The 16,250-nt window shown below is 36.0% G+C and overlaps 1 protein-coding gene across 2 annotated transcripts in view; it reads right to left on the bottom strand.

Annotated features, from left to right (window-relative positions):
* CCDC148 (coiled-coil domain containing 148) overlaps positions 1-15,885 on the bottom strand; it is a 115,142-nt gene extending 99,257 nt beyond the window's left edge. The window contains exon 1 of one of the 2 annotated variants that reach the window (XM_053663546.1): positions 15,630-15,885. The gene's annotated coding sequence lies outside the window, so the exon portion shown is untranslated. The remainder of the gene's footprint in view (positions 1-15,629) is intronic. The other variant, XM_053663545.1, reaches the window with a different exon arrangement.
* Between the last annotated feature and the right edge of the window lie 365 nt (positions 15,886-16,250).

Here is a 16,250-nt window from a genome sequence, read left to right as displayed (position 1 = left end):
TGTATTTTAAAAAACAGCTTTATTGAGGATAACCGATATGTAGTACACTCCACATATTAAACTATACAATTCAATTAGTTTTTAAAAAATTTTTATGCCACTTTTTAAAAAAAGATTTTATTTATTTATTTTTAGACAGAGGAAGAGAGGGAGAAAGAGAGGGAGAGAAACATTAATGTGTGGTTGCCTCTCACATGCCCCATACTGGGGACCTGGCCTGCAACCCAGGCATGTAACCTACACTGGAAATTGAACCAGGGACTCTCTGATTCACAGGCTGGCACTCAACCACTGAGCCTCACCAGCCAGGGCTAATTAGTTTTGACATATGTAAATATCCATGAAGCCACCACCATGCACAATTAACACATTGACCATACGCATGATCCCCAAAACACTTCCCATGCCTTTTGTCATCATTCCCTCTGCCTCTCTGCACTTTCTATCCCGAAAACACTGCTAATCAGCATTCTGTCATTATAGACTAGTTTGCATTTTTCCAGAGACTTATATAAATATAATGACACCATATGTACTCTTTGTGTGTAGCTCTTTAATTCAGAATATTTATCTTTTCTTTTTTAAAAGTGTATTTTATTGATTATGCTATTATAGTTGTCCTATTCTTTTCTCCCCCTTATCCCTTACTTCCTGTGTGCCCCCTCCATCCAGCATTCTTCCTTCTTAGTTCAAGTCCATGGGTTGTACATATGGGTATTCTTAACCTCCCTGTGTCTACTATGTACTTCACTTTTATGCTTCTTATTCCCTGTACCTTTACCCCAATTCTCCCTGCTCTCCTTCCCCACTGGTAACCCTCCATGTGATCTCCATTTCTGTTCATCTGTTCCTGTTCTAGTTGTTTGTTATGTTTGCTTTTGTTTTTGTTTTGTTGTTAGGTTTGGTTGTTGACACTTGTGAGTTTGTTGTCATTTCAATGTTCATAGTTTTGATCTTCTTTTTCTTAGATAAGTCCTTTTAATATTTCATATAAAGGCTTGGTGATGATGAACCCCTTTAACCTGACCTTATCTTGGAAGCACTTTATCTGCCCTTCCATTCGAAATGATAGCTTTGCTGGATAAAGTAATCTTGCATATAGGTCCTTGCTTTTCATGGCTTTGAATACTTCTTTCCAGCCCCTTTGTGCTTGCAAGGTTTCTTTTGAGAAATCAGCTGATAATCTATGGGAACTCATTGGAAGGTAAATGTCTCCTTTTCTCTTGCTGCTTTTAAGATTCTCTCCTTATCTTTAATATTGTCTAATGTAATTATGATGTGCCTTGGTGTGTGTTTCATTGGGTCCAACTTCTTTGGGACTCAGAGCTTCCTGGACTTCCTGCAAGTCTATTTCCTTTGCCAGATTAGGGAAGTTCTCCTTCATTATTTGTTCAAATAAGTTTAAATTCTTGCTCATCTTCTTCTCCTTCTGGAACTCCTATGATTCAGATGTTGGAACATTGAAAGTTGTCCTGGAAATTCCTAAGCCCCTCCTCATTTGTTCTGAATTTTTGTCTCTTCATTCTGTTCTGGTTAAATGTTTATTTCCTCCCTCTGGTCCAAACCGTTGATTTCAGTTCCAGTTTTCTTCCTTTTGCTGAGTTCCCCGTATATTTTTCTTTATTTCATTTGCATAACCTTCACTTCTTCCTCTGTTTTGCAACCATACTCAAACATTTTTTGTGAGCACCTGATTACCAGTGTTTTGAACTCTGCAACTGATAGTTTAACTATCTCTTCATTGCTTAGTTGTATTTTTGTAGTTTTGATCTATTCTTTCATTGGGTCATATCTCTTTGTCTCAGAATGCCTATTATATTATAATGGGCAGAGCCTTAGGTATTTGCCAGGATGGGGCAACACAGGTTACTGCACTGTGGCACTTTATGTGGGAGAGAGGTCTGAGAGGGAACAATGCTGCTTTCTGGGCTCTCAGCCAGCTTTCAGTCACTTCCCCTGGTACCCACAAGCAAACTGGGCCTTTCTGATGCTGATTCCCAGGTGGGTGGTTTTGTGTGCCTTCCAGTTCCCCATGGGTCTCTCCAATGAACTCTCCTGTGAGGCTGAAAATTCCTCCCACTGTCTCTACACCATAGATTTTTACAGCCAGAGGGTTTTGAGGCTTTATTTCCCAGCTCTGGAACCCTGAGTTTTGTGGTCTGTCTCAGTCCCCAGTTGTTCCTCCTGGTTTATATGCATGCAAATGTGGGACCATCCACTCCATCAGCTGAGGGCTTATTGTGTGTCCTCTCCACCCTGCTTGTCCATCTCTGCCCCTCCTACCAGTCTGAATGTATATTTCTTTTTTAACTACTTGGTTAGTGGACTTCCACACAGTTCAATTTTCAGACAATTCTGCTTAATTTTTTGTTTTTAAATTTGTTGTTGTCCTTCTTTTGTTTGTGCGAGGAGACAAAGTATATCTACCTACACCTCCATCTTGGCCGGAAGTCCTTATATTGATTTTCATCAATGTTTTTGTATATCGGCAAATCCTTCCTTGTTTTATTAAGTAGTATTCTATTACATGTGTACAACACAATTTATTTATATATTCATCTAGTGATGAATATTTGGGTTAACATAGACAAGACACTTATTTAACTCATGGCTCAAAATAGAAATCACAATGAAGATTTTTAAATATTTTGAATTGAATAAAAATAAAAATACTATGTACTAGAATTTGTGAAATATAGTTAAAGCAGTGCTCAGAGGAAAGCAATAGCCCATTTGTAATTTGATTTTTTTGTTATTAAGTTGTTTATCAATTTCTTATATTGCTGTATAATATGTGACTTTGTCTTATGTTAGTATTTGAAATAAAATACTAACTGAAGTTTTTTTTCAGGATATATATATTTTTTAGGCTGAAGATTTTTTAAAAAGAATATATTCTTTGCTGAGATCATATGGCTTGGGAATTTTAATTCCTACTTTTGTTGACATATGGGTATTTCTTTTTGAACTTCAAATACAACATTTATGGTCTGAAAAAAATTGTATGTGCTAATTAACTTTTGGTCAATATTGTTTAGTATTATATTTTCTTTCTACCCTAGAAGAGTATGAGGAAATATGAAATACTCATTGATTTATCCAGATTCAATATTGTCATGTTCATCAGGTATGTGCTGTACCATAATTTTTTCAATGTTATAGAATTTTGGCTTTTTATAAGTCAAAATATTTTCCCATGCTTTTACTTTTTATGTGACATATTTGTTATGCTCACTCTATGGAACATTAGGTTAATGGTACTCCTTAATCAAAATGAATAAGCACTCCCTCTTTTAAAAAACTTATTTATTATAGTTAAATATTGAGGTAGAAACTAGGCTTTGCATCCATATTTGAATCTTGCCTATTAGAACTGGTTGTTTTTTCTTACTAAAGGAGCTGTTATATTGTTAAAAAACTGCTTTGATAAAGAATTTTAAAAGAGCCTCATTATCAAAAATAAAAATTTATTAAAGTTAAAAGAAGTAATTGGTGAATGGTTTATGAATGGTGAATTCTATTTCATAGTTTGAAAGTGCTAAGAACAGCCCTTATATAGTTAGCAAAGAAATGTTTTCATCAATTAACATTCTTTCCTAAGAACAATTTTTTTCCAGTGCTATTTCTCAAACAGAGTATTAATTACATAGATAGTCCTGCCCAAAGAACAGTTCCTGAGAATTTTTCTTTAATGTCTTAAAGTATAGTAATCATGGCTTGCTAGTACAGAATTATGACAGAAAACAAAAAATCACATTTCAAACAGAAATTTTATTTGGAGAAAATGTTGCCATATATAGTCATTCCTAGAAATTAAATGAAAGGCACATCACCAACAAATCATGCCAGTCTCCCTCTTCATCACGATTTTGCCCAACATTTTACATCACAAAATAATGGAAGGGAAGTGACAGCAGGTAAGGAACAGTGTTGTCTCAAAAGGCCCCTGAAATTAAGACACAACATTCCCCTCACTCAGAGCTGTCCTTGGCTTCAGCTTTACGCTTTCCTCTTCTACCCTGTGCTGAACTGATTACCATTTTACAAGGGCCTATATAGAGGGGTGCAATAATTGCTAACATTTATTGATCAGTTACTATGAACAAGGCACTATTATAAGAGCTTTATCTATTTTGATTCATTTCATTCTCACAATAATGTTTGGGTAACACTGCTATTCCTATTTTACCAAATATTTAGAAAACTGAGGTCCAAGGTCATACAGCTACTAAGTGGCAGAGACCAAATGCACACCCAGGCAGACTGGCTCTACAGCCCATGCAAATAATTTCTCTCTTTTAAAAAATTTTTAGCCCTGGCTGGTGTACCTCAGTGGATTAAGTATGGTCCTGTGAACCAAAGGATCACAGTTTGATTCCTAGTCAGGGCACATGTCTGGGTTGCAGGCCAGTTCCCAGCAGGAGATGCATGAGAGGCAACCATACACTGATATTTCTCTCCCTCTCTTCTCTCCCTCTCTCCTTCCCTTCCCCTCTAAAGATAAATAAATAAAATCTTTTAAAAACTTTTAAAAGATTTTATTTATTTTTAGAGAGAGGAGAAGGGAGGGAGAGAAAAATCAACATATGAACAATACATCGGTTGTATCTCACACACTGAACAATACATCAGTTGCCTCTCATACACCCCTAGCTGGAGACCTGGACTGCAACCCAGGCATGTGCCCTGAATAGGAATAGAACTAGTGATCTTTTGGTTCGTAGGCCAGCACTCAATCCATGGAGCCTCACCAGCCAGGACTAATGTTTCTACTCTACTCCCTTTCAGTGAAGGGTGACAACCCACAGATGGTGCTCCTCAACATGCTTAGAAGTAGATGGACCTCGGTCAGGCTTTTATTTTTTTAGTAAACAGCTGCTCCCTTGTTAAGATAAAGAGATAAAGATATGTCCTAGAGGCAGGGAAAGGAAGGCAAGATATAAATGGGAATTAAGGGGAGAGTCAGAACTTGAACAAAGAAAAGAAGTCTTTTCAAAGAGAGTTTATGGAACAATGAAAACAAAGAAAGTGATGGAAATAGACCTAAAGGCTACAGCAAAGTGATAAATAATTTTGGTGAATTTCTTTCTAAAGGAAACAAAGCCAAGATCTAGCATGAGATCGTGCAGAATTTCATTTTATAAATAAATTATTCTGAGCCCAGAAAAGATTTAAGTCTGACTGATGCATCTTACAGATCCAGGGAGATTAAATGCTTTGTTCAAGACTTGAAGAAGCAGGTAGCATGAGTAAGGCTAGAACGAAACCAGCTCTCCTGAGTATTAAGCTTAGTGCTCTTCTACCAACTGTATCAGCTTTTAAAACACAGAAGTAGAAGTCAGTAGGTTTTGACTCAATTCCCAAAACATAAAAAATAACTACAGTGATTACACATTGAAAACTAAATACAAAATACCTGAAGCTATTACCTTCTCAATAGTCAAATAACTTGTAGAAGAGCAGTGTAGAGAAAAGTCATTCATACATACAAGGAAGAGAACTCTTGGTATAAACTGCAAAATTTCTTCCTCTGTTGTTTTATCCTTATAATTTTTTTAATTGACATTATTTAGTTTTGGAAAATTTAGTCACACACATATATTGGGCAAACATATAAAGTGAAATTTCTAAATGATATTAATTTTTTTGTTATTACAGAGATTGATATGGTTGAATGGACAGAGTCTTAGGCTGGTAGTCAGTTATATGGTTAGCTTTAATACTGGCTTGTAATCTCTAAGGTTTTTACCAGCTCTATAATTCTGTGATTTTAGAAAACTGGTAATTGAAATAACATTGAATTAAAACACAAAATTAAGTATATTTGACAAATGAGCTGATGATATACCATCTAACATAAGCATATAAGAAAACCACTATATGGTTTCAAAACAGGGAGATTTATAAGAATAAAATGCTGATGATTATGTTATCTATGACAGTTCAGACTATACTAGTTAATAAAGAAATTTTTACCTAATGTTAACAAATGGAAGGAAGCAAACAAAAGAAAAGTTTATGTAAAGTAGAAAAGAGTCCTTTTCTGAGATAAATTCTTATATCCCAAACATCGCTTTATGGTCAGAGACAGATAAAAGTAGCATGCTCATACTACAAGTTCAGAAGTTTACATCTTTGACATTTTTAAGTTAATGTTTGTGAGATTGGAAAAGTATATTAAGCCTTACTGTCATAGATGTGGGACAGACAGTGGAAATATAAGTGACTTTTCCAAGGCCAAATAATAAATCATTGAAAGCCTAGGATTTTGAAGTCAGGTTTTCTACTGACTTATCAAATACCCATTAATTCTATGTAGGTAGATTTTTTTTCTCCTCTCAAATTCTCTACATTTATAACTATTTTCTTGGCCTTCTTTGAATTGTATATTTGCTATTTATGTCTCACTTTCACATTATTTGGATGTCTCTTCTCACCACTCAATATTTCACTGACTTCTCTCAGGTTGCATCCCAATAATTAGTGTCTGTGATGATGCTAGAGATTCAAATGTGGTTTATTGGATGTAAATGTTCTAGGTGAGCTTCAAGACAAAGAAAAGAGCAAAAGAAAAAAGCATAGAGTGTAGTCTTTCAAAGACTTAATCTTACTATCTGGGATAGATATAACAGAAAAACTTAAAACAAAACAAAAACAAGAGGGAAAGAAAGTATATTTAATTTAAAAATATTGTAAAACCAAGGTCTCCAACCATTCCCAACCACATACCTTTATTACTAAATATCTTTGAGCACACACTTCTAAAATTATTTATTATTAATTATTTAAGAGTAATATTGTCTTAATATTGTTAATTATAAAACATAAATACATGAAATCTATAAGGAGATAAAAGATATTTATTATTGACAAATAATATAATATTTAAATATAATTTAGTGAAATTAAGTGATGGAAAATATTGCATTACCTTGAAAAATCTTGGTTTTAATACCTGGTCACAGAAGAATTCAGAGTCTAAGTTCAGATTATTCCCATCTTGATTATAAGGGCTAGAGTGCTAACATGGCTACTGCAAAAAAGATATGGAAGTAGCGCAAAATTGACTTCCTGTACTCAATCATGATACACAAATTTCAATTCCATTCACTAATTATTGAAAGGTTGTAATTTAGTCTTTTTCTCTGATAAATTTCTGATTTCCCTGATAAGTTTCCTTTGCAATTTTTTTCCCTTTAACAAATGAGGTCTAAATCCAATAAAATGCTATTTGGAAGCTTTTCAATCACATTAGAAAATTGTTTCCAAATTTTTAAAAAAACCTCAAATTTACTGAGTGTTCATATGAGAACAGGTATGTTCTCATATGATAATGTAGATAATGTACTTATGTTATTTTTTATTTGCAATATCTTTATTGAGATCTAACTTACATTCTGTAAAAATATATCCATTGTTAAGAGTATAATGCAATTATTTTAATAACTTTTAAATACATTTGAATAAATGTATTTAAATACATTTGTTCAAAAATTAATAGTTCAAAATACATTTAATAAATGTATATATTTATAAAATTTTTAAAAATGAATTATGTGACCATCACCATCATTCCTTCCATGACTGAAAAATTTCAGTCATGACCATTTGCATTCTATATTTCTATCCCAACCCAAGGTAATCATTGACTTGTTTTCTGTCTCTGTAGTTTTTTCCCTTTTTGGCAGTGTCATATAAATGGCATTATGCACACTACGGCCTTTTGTGGCTGGCTTTTCCCCTCCTCATGTTGCAGCATGAACAGGTAGTTCATTATTTTTATTGTTGAATGTTATTCCATTGTGCCACACTTTATCTAGTCATTAACTGGCAGGCATTTGAATTATTTCTAGTTTTTTCCTATTATGAAAAAATAGTGTTGTTATTCATGTAAAAGTCTTTGCGTGGACATAGGTTTTTGTTAGTAAATTTCTAAGGGCAGAATTGCTAGGCCATATGATAAGTTTACATTGATATGTTTAAGAAACTGTCCAATAGTTTTCCAAAGTGGATATGCCAATCAGCAATTTATAAGGTGTCAGTTTTCCCACATCCTTATTGGTATTGGTGTTATCTCTCTTTTGCTATATCCATTTTAGTGGTTGTGTAGCAGCATTGTATGTGGTTTAATATGCATTTCCCTAATGATAAATTAGTTGAGCATCCTTCATGTGTTTAAATAATTATTACTTTTTGTTAACATGTCTACTCAAATATTTTGCACATTTTTAACTGAGTTGCTTTCCTTCTTACTTTGATGTTTAGAAGGATATGTCCTTTACTGATTATGATTAGCAAATATTCTTTGCTAGAGCAGTCTGCAGCTTATCTTTTCATTTTCCTTCTGTCTTTTGAAGAACAAAACTTTTATTTTTTTATTAAGTCTCATTTATCAATTTCACAATGTGGTATCATATCTGAAAAATCTTTGCAAAGTCACAGAGATTTTGTACTATGTTTTCTTCCAGAAGTCTTATAACTACTTCTTAGGTCTATGATGAATATGGAGTTAATTTTTCTCTGTGAAGTAAGAGTATCAGTTCATTATTTTGCATATGGCTGTCCAATTATCTCAGCAATATTTATTGAACAGATACCCCTTTCCCTAATAAAGTACCTTGGCATCTTTGTTTAGAATCAATTGACAGAAATATAAGGACTTACTTCTATACATTCTATTCTATTTCATTGACCTAAAGGGTCACAGTTATTCAAATACTATGTTCTACTATTGTAACTTTATAGCATATTTTGAAATTAAATATTTTAATTCCTCCTGCTTCATTGTTTTTTTGGTGATATTCTTGTTCTTATGTATTCCATTTTAAGACTGGATGGTCAATTTGTATTGTACAAAATGTGTTTGCTGAGATTTTGATAGGGATCATATTGAATATATAGATCACAGGTCTTATACTTCTTTACTAAAATTTATTCCTAAATAGCACATTCTTTTTCATGTTATAATGAAAGAAATTATTTTCTAAAGTTCATTTTCAAATTGCTAGTTCCTAGCATATCAAAATTCAACTGATTTTTGTATATTGGTTTTGTATTTTGTGACCTTGCTAAATTCAATTCTTACTCCTAGTATTACTGATTTTTAAAAATTCTTTAGGATTTTCTATGTATAAGATCATGCCATCTGCAAATAAAGATAGCTTAAATCTCCTCCCATCCCCAATCTATATGCCTTTATTTTTTTCCCCTTATTAGTCGGCTAAAACCTCCAATACAATTTTAAATTAAAAAGATGAGAGTGGACATCATTTTATTTTCCATCTTAGAGAGAAAGCATTCAGCCTTTTACCAGAAGTGCGATGTTAGATGTAGGTTTTTCATAGATGTACTTTATCACATTGAGAAAATTCTCTTCTATTGCTAATTTGTTGGGAAGTTTTTATCAAGAATATCTATTTGTGTCAATCGCTTTTTGCATGCATTTTTATCATTTTTTCTTATTTAAAAAACCTATTAAACTAAAAAAAAATATAGCAGTTCTTGACTTCTGGTTCCTGACAAAGTGATGTACTTAGCAGATGCTGTTGACCTGCTCCTTCAGTCCAACCCGAGTTGCACAGAAGCTGTAACCAGCTGTGTGGAAGCTCTGTGGTGACAGCTGACCTGGTATGTACAGGAAATAGGACCCCATGAGTGGAAAGGGTCATGTGCCATCATTGGAGGACAGGACCAAGAGAGGGCTCTTTCTTGCATGTGATTTATTGTCTCTCTGCTTCTCTAGTCAGCTTACTGCCACCTTTAATGAAGCAGACAGAGAGCTTTGGAGTTAAGAAAATAATGCAGTAATATTCTCCAAGAATTTATTTTGGGAGAACTTTGAATCTAGTGTTTTAAATTACATTTAGTGTGGTATCATTTGATGCTTCAGAGCTGGAATTGGGTCAAGAGCTGCTTCACAAATGGAGATTATTGACTTTCCAGGTTCCCTGCCTCTAACAGTCCCCTTTTGGTTTAGGCTTCACTCAGAGCTGGGTCCTGTATGGTAGTTGGCACACTTTCAACAGAGATCAGTTTATGAGGACAGTCACCTTCGTTTTGGACAGTTTTGCTAGATACAGAATTCTTGATTGAGATGGTGGGTTTTTTCTCTTTTTTTGTCTTTGTACTTTGAATATGTTCTTCACTGCCTTCTAGTTTCTTTTGTTTCTGCAAAGTAAACCATTAATTTTATCTTGGTTCCCTTGTACACGATGAGCTGTTATTCTCCTGTTGCTTCAAAATGTTTTCATTTTTGATCTTTCAGCAGTCTGTAACGTACCTAGTTGTAGCACTTATGTTTATTCTATTCAGGATTACTGTGTTTCATGGATCTGTGGATTAAATTTTTTTTTAATTTGGAAACTTTTGCTTCCAAAAACATTGCTTCCTCAAACATTTTTGTATACCCTTCCAGCCCTCCTTTCCTTTTTGTTCTCCTAGCTATACCACAATTTCCAGAGGCTCTGCTCATTTTTCCTCAACCTATTTGTCCTTTCTGTTTTTCAGATTGGATATTTTCTTTTGGTCTAGTATTTCCATTTGGCACTTTTATGTAACTTCTGTTTCTCTACTGAAAGTCACCATTTGTTGAGTCATTTTTCCTTCAAGATTTTCAATGTATTTGTAGTAGCTGTTTTGAATTAGTTGTCAACTAAATCTAACCAAATCCATTCAGCTTGTCTACTCACAACATATTTTCCTAAATTGGGGTTATACCTTCAAGTATTTTTTTGCATGTCTCATAATTTTTTTGTTGAAATTGAATATTTTAGATACAATATTATTATAGCAATTTTGGACAACCTTTGGTTTTCCTCCTGAAAGACTTTATTTAAATTGCTGGAACCTAAACTTCATAATCCGTTTTCCCTGAGTTGTGGGTCCAGTGATCACTGATGTCTCTGATAAATTCTCCTATTTTAATTTTTTTATCCTGGTTCCTAAAAAATTACTATAAATGCATAAAGTAAATATAAATTGTATCCTTACTAAACCAATGATGTGGCAAAATGATTCTACCCTGAAAAAGCAACCATATTGCTAATCAAAAAGCAATCTTCTCCAAGTTCTTCTCTTGCTCTTAACTTCAAAGGAGAACTGAAAGTTGAAGAATACAAGGTTCTGATGCTGTGGAGTGGGGCTAAATAAAGCTCTTTCACCCAACTTAGGCTGGTAATATTTGGAACTAGACAGATCATTCACTTTCTAGTTTTTACTTGTTAGAATTTTTCATACTGTTCCTCTTCACAATCTAAAAAGATAGCCATTACACATGTTTTGTTTTGTTTTTATAAAGTATTTCCATTATACTTTAGTGAAACCCTTTGATTATAGGGAACAGAGACTCACTAAGGCAAACCAGGAAAAAAATAGCTTAAGGATGACTATAAGAAACAGAAATCTTATGGATCAATAAAAAATGAAGTATATTCTGGCTTCATGGATAGAATAGCAATCCAGAAAATAATAGGGCCAAGGCAGTTGTTCTCTATGGCTCACTTGTTCTCTCAATTCCAAATTCCCAGATGAAAAATCTGATTGACATTGTTACAGGTTATGGGTCAGTGGTCAGCCAATGAAGTGACTACATTTGAATCATCTCCTCACCAGGGCTGATACCATGGCAAGATGCAAGATCATGAAGCATGCAGCACCACCTACCTCAAGTGCTATAGATATAGATAGTTGGAAACATGTCTGTTATACTTACCAGATGTTGAAGCCTTTTTGATTTTATGAAGTTGTTAAATTCTCATGATTCTACTGTGTTCCAAAACACAGAGCAACCTGAATGTTTCAAATGGAAAAAATGTAGGTACCCCTTATTTAACCTGCTTGACAAAGCTGAGTTTCAACTGCTTTCCCCCATACATAGAATTTTATAGCCTTAGCCATGAATATAACTTCAAACCAAAGTACATGCAGCCAATCCGAATCACACAGGTCCCCTCCTTCATACAGGGTTTCAGAGAAGCTCTGGTAGAGACGAGATCCATGGCCTTTTCCCTCTTATGAGCCTGCATGGCAAAAACCTCTCTACTCTGCCACACATTACCTCACTTTTTCCACATTGAGCCTCTAGTCCCATCTTTTTCTAATTACCTCCCAGTATAACTGATTCCAATTTTTCATTGTTGGAAGTCAAATTCTTCCAAGGACTAAAAGAAAGAATTAATGAATATGAGCTCTCCTTAGTGTAGGAAGTTCTTCAGTAATCTAAAGCATTGTGAAGAATATAGTCACGACCATGATGCGTATTCTATCCTCTAGGGAGAAGGCTCATACACAAATAAGTATTCCGTGGAGTAGAGAGTGTTAAGTGCCACAATAATATACTAAAGCATCCCCTCTAGAGTGGGGTAAGGTCAGGACATTTTCACAAAAGTATTATTGGTAACTATTGGTCTGGGCCTCTAAGGATGGGGAGGATTTACATATTCAGAGAATGAGCTGGAGGTAGGGCAGAGTCGACTCTGCAATCCTGAGCGTAACTATTATTAAGCTCTAGCATTCCTTCTCAGGAACAGTTTATTCACTGCTTATTTTTCTTCATTTGCAACCTTGCCTATGTTTTAACATTCCTCTGTAAAAACAAAACTCTCTGTCAATGATCACTACTTTTTGGAATTATTATCTTCACTGCCCCCACCTCCTCTATACACGCCATAGAATGAGAAGAGACAGTGCTTCTGCTGCCCCATTTTCCTGGCTGCCTCTGCTAATATGAAAACAAGCATTGGAAAGTTATATAATTTTCATAATCATTCTTTCTGGGTTGGTAACTAAAAAGTTCACTTAGATACTGTTTATATTTGTTTTTGAGGGTGGAGCTCACCAAATTTCTTCCTTCTTTCCAACATTTCTGACTTGCTCTGGGCTCCAGTCAGCATGAACACAGACCCCTCCTCCTTCTTTCTAACCTTTCTAACTTGCCCTAGGACCTTCTTCCCACTTATTCCCAGTAGTTAAACCCACCCAGGTGGTATAGCCAGCAGGTAAAAGCTTCCCCTGCTCAAGTAGATTATTTGCATTTCTATGGACCCTCTGAGTGGGAGAAAATGGTTTCTACGCTTCCCTGGAAATCTGGAATTTCAGCACTGCTTGCAAGAGAAGGGCAATTTTGCAGGACAGAACTTTACTGGCAAAATGAGTTAGGATTTTGAGGAGAAAGAGCACCATCTTCACAGTCATTTTGGTTGTATCAAAACGTCAGAACTTTGGAGGTAAAAAAAATAGAAGCCTCAAGAAATTCCCTTCAGACTCCAAAAGGTGAAAGAAAATGCCAATAGGTGGATATGGAGGTGGGATAGAAGGGAGTTATTTTTACAAAAGGTCAGATATTTAAAGCATGGGGGGGGAGGAGGGGAAAAGAGGTAATATATGACCTAAGAGAAAGTATAATCAGTAAAGCAAAATTGTGGAGGGGTAAGGATGACCATGTTTAGAAGCACAAGAAGAATATAAGCTTTGAAGAGAAGGGTGGATACCCCTTCTCAGTCAGGAATGATGGAAGTGATGACGTGAAAAAACTGAGACTAAGGTTTAGGAAAGTTAAGTTGAGGAAGCCGATGGTGGGTGCCTGAATCAAGTATGAAGCAAAATAATTTGCAGAACTGAAAGATGACCAAGTATAGTGGTTGGTGGTTTATGGATAGTAGGAGAAGGACAGGTTTGGGAGAAGAATAGGTTTTAGATAAGCCTAATTGCATAATAAGGATAAGCCCATCCTGCATAATTATCCTACTGATGAGAACAGAAATTTAGAGAATCAGTGACAACCCAGCCAAGGCTAGATAGCATAAATTTTTAGTGAACAAATTTTTTTAACCTTATCCAGCAATGTTTGGTGGTACAGGAGCAAGTTCAAAAGAAATTTTTCAAGTGAGTATAACAATTAAGAAAAAATAATGTTGAATGAAAACATTTTAGGGGACATTACTCCTGGTGGATTTTAATAATGTTTTAAATTACAAACACGAAATATAAAATATCAAAACACTCGTCAAACATATGACCAGAAAAACACAAAAAGAAAAGATTATTGAAGTAGAAACATCAATTAGTTCTTGTTCTCTTCATTCCATGCTAGCCTAAGGCAACAAAGCATCATCTTTTCCCTTTCATTAGGTGCCTCCTTCTTTCATTATTATTTAAAAAAAAACCAAATGATTGGTATTTTGTTAATACATTAAAAGTGAATCGTATAAAATGTGCATTTTACTTGCTCTGTTCTCCTATAAATAAACCAAAAAGCCAGAAGTCAAAAAGCATGATGATCTAATTTCCATGAAGGCAAAGCAGGAGACAGCTCTCCATGGCCCCTGGTGACTCCTTCCCAATTCAGTAAATATTTAGGGGGAACATTCACATATTCAGTTGTTTTGTTCTGCAGTCCAATTCTGCACAGAATTGTGAACTAAGTTCAAATTTTACTACAAATTATGAGAAATATTTTTGCAGTCAGGGTACCACCTTAATAACTCTTACCTATCTATGTTTATAATCTTCCAACACAGTAAGGTAAGAAAACAGAGCATATTATTCAAGTTAAAACTCAGGACCCCTAGTTAGATGTATGTAGCTGGCACACATTAATCTGTTTCTCTCAACAAAATATTTATAATTTCCACAATCCTATTAGTTTTTTTCTGACAATAGAGTCCCTCCAACTTAAGAGGCCGCAACATAAACATGGTCTTCTTACTAAATAGGTTAGTATAAAAATGGCAAAATCACCAGAAGAAGGAACCGAAGAATACCAGTGGCTATATGGTAAAGCAACATAATGCTTGAAAGCCTGATACATTCATGAAGTCCCACTTTCATACACAGTATCTAAATATGAAAGTTATTTACAAAAAAATTGGTACTGACAAACTTACACAAAGTAACTTTAAATAAAAGCTTATTATTACAGAACAACCTTTTTGTGTTTACTGTTTCCAGGGCTCAGTGTTCTTTATCAAAATTAGAAATAAACTGGAAAATACCTGGAGAACAGAACCCACCAACTGTAATCTAATTCCTTCACTCACTTGTGAAATCATTAGAATCACGGCTTGACTCTGTCATCTGTCTTTTCCTATCCTACAACCTCTTAAGGAAAAGAGTAAACACCTGTCAAGCTCAAGTCCAGAATGCACACACAGACGGGTGTTTAATAAATATCTTTCAAGAGAGAAATTAGAGGTTTGCTTTGGGAAGTGGGGAACACATTATAGTAAGTGTTGAGCTGATGATATCCATTATACAATACTTCAGCCCATTTCCTTACCAAAATATCATCCAAAGGAAATCCTTTTAGAGCACCCTTTAGGTAGGGCTATAAGTTTGAAGACACAAAAAAATTTGGCAAGATCTGCTCCAGGGAAGGGGGAGTGTTTGGGATGAACAAGTAGAATTCAGGAGTTTCAGTGACGTCAAGCAGCAGCGATTTAAGGGATGAGGTGGAAACTCACCTGGAGAAGCAGTAGCTGCACACAAGTCAAAGGTCAAAGGGCATAGACTCAGGGGCTCCCCAGAAGCAAGAAAAGTGAAACGCCCACTCCTAGACTCTCACCTTCGAGTATTCGCTTAAGCCTTAAGGGCTCAACTTGTTCCTGTCTTTGACGCCAGGGGACAAACCCTACCTTTCATAGCTGGAGCTGACGGGAAGGCGAAGCAAAAACTGCGCCAGATTAAAGAACCCCTTCCGGGAATCCCTCTGTACTTCTGCCCATTGCCTCCGGCGCCCAAAGCTAGAGACACCTGGTTCACCCTCACTCCACACCTTTTCCAGGCCCTCTCACACTTAACAGCATCGGTCTCTATGGCGACCTGAAACCGCAGTTTCCATTGGCCCGTTCAATATACCGACCGGACCAATGAGAAGGGCGATCATTTTTTTCCCGACCAATTGGGTTGGCAGAGAGCAGGTCCAGAGACGGCGGCGTGCTGACGTTCCCGGGAGTCCGGGGCTGACTGGGCAGGCGGGCTGGCGGCTGGGCGGGCGGGCGGCGGCGGCGGCGGCCTCTGGGCAGTAGAGGGGGCTCCGGGGCTGAATCTTGTGGCTACCGGCTGCGGAGGCAGTACCATGGGCACGGGGTAGTGGGGCAAGTTGGCCGCCGCCGCCGCCCGGGGTGGTGGGAGAGCCGCTTCGGGGGAGGGGGCGGGTGGGGGAGGGAGGGGCGGGCAGCCGCTCCGCCGCGGCACTTTTTTAATTTTTTCGGGTGCCGCATCGGCGACCCTTCGACGCTGATGTCTCTCATCCG

This window comes from Artibeus jamaicensis, unplaced genomic scaffold (genome assembly GCF_021234435.1).
Source record: "Artibeus jamaicensis isolate MK-2021 breed Jamaican fruit bat unplaced genomic scaffold, CSHL_Jam_final contig_3207, whole genome shotgun sequence".
In the NCBI taxonomy this organism is placed as follows: Eukaryota; Metazoa; Chordata; class Mammalia; order Chiroptera; family Phyllostomidae; genus Artibeus; species Artibeus jamaicensis.
The sequence above is the reverse complement of the archived record's forward strand: the minus strand, read 5'-3'. Positions and strand labels throughout refer to the sequence as shown.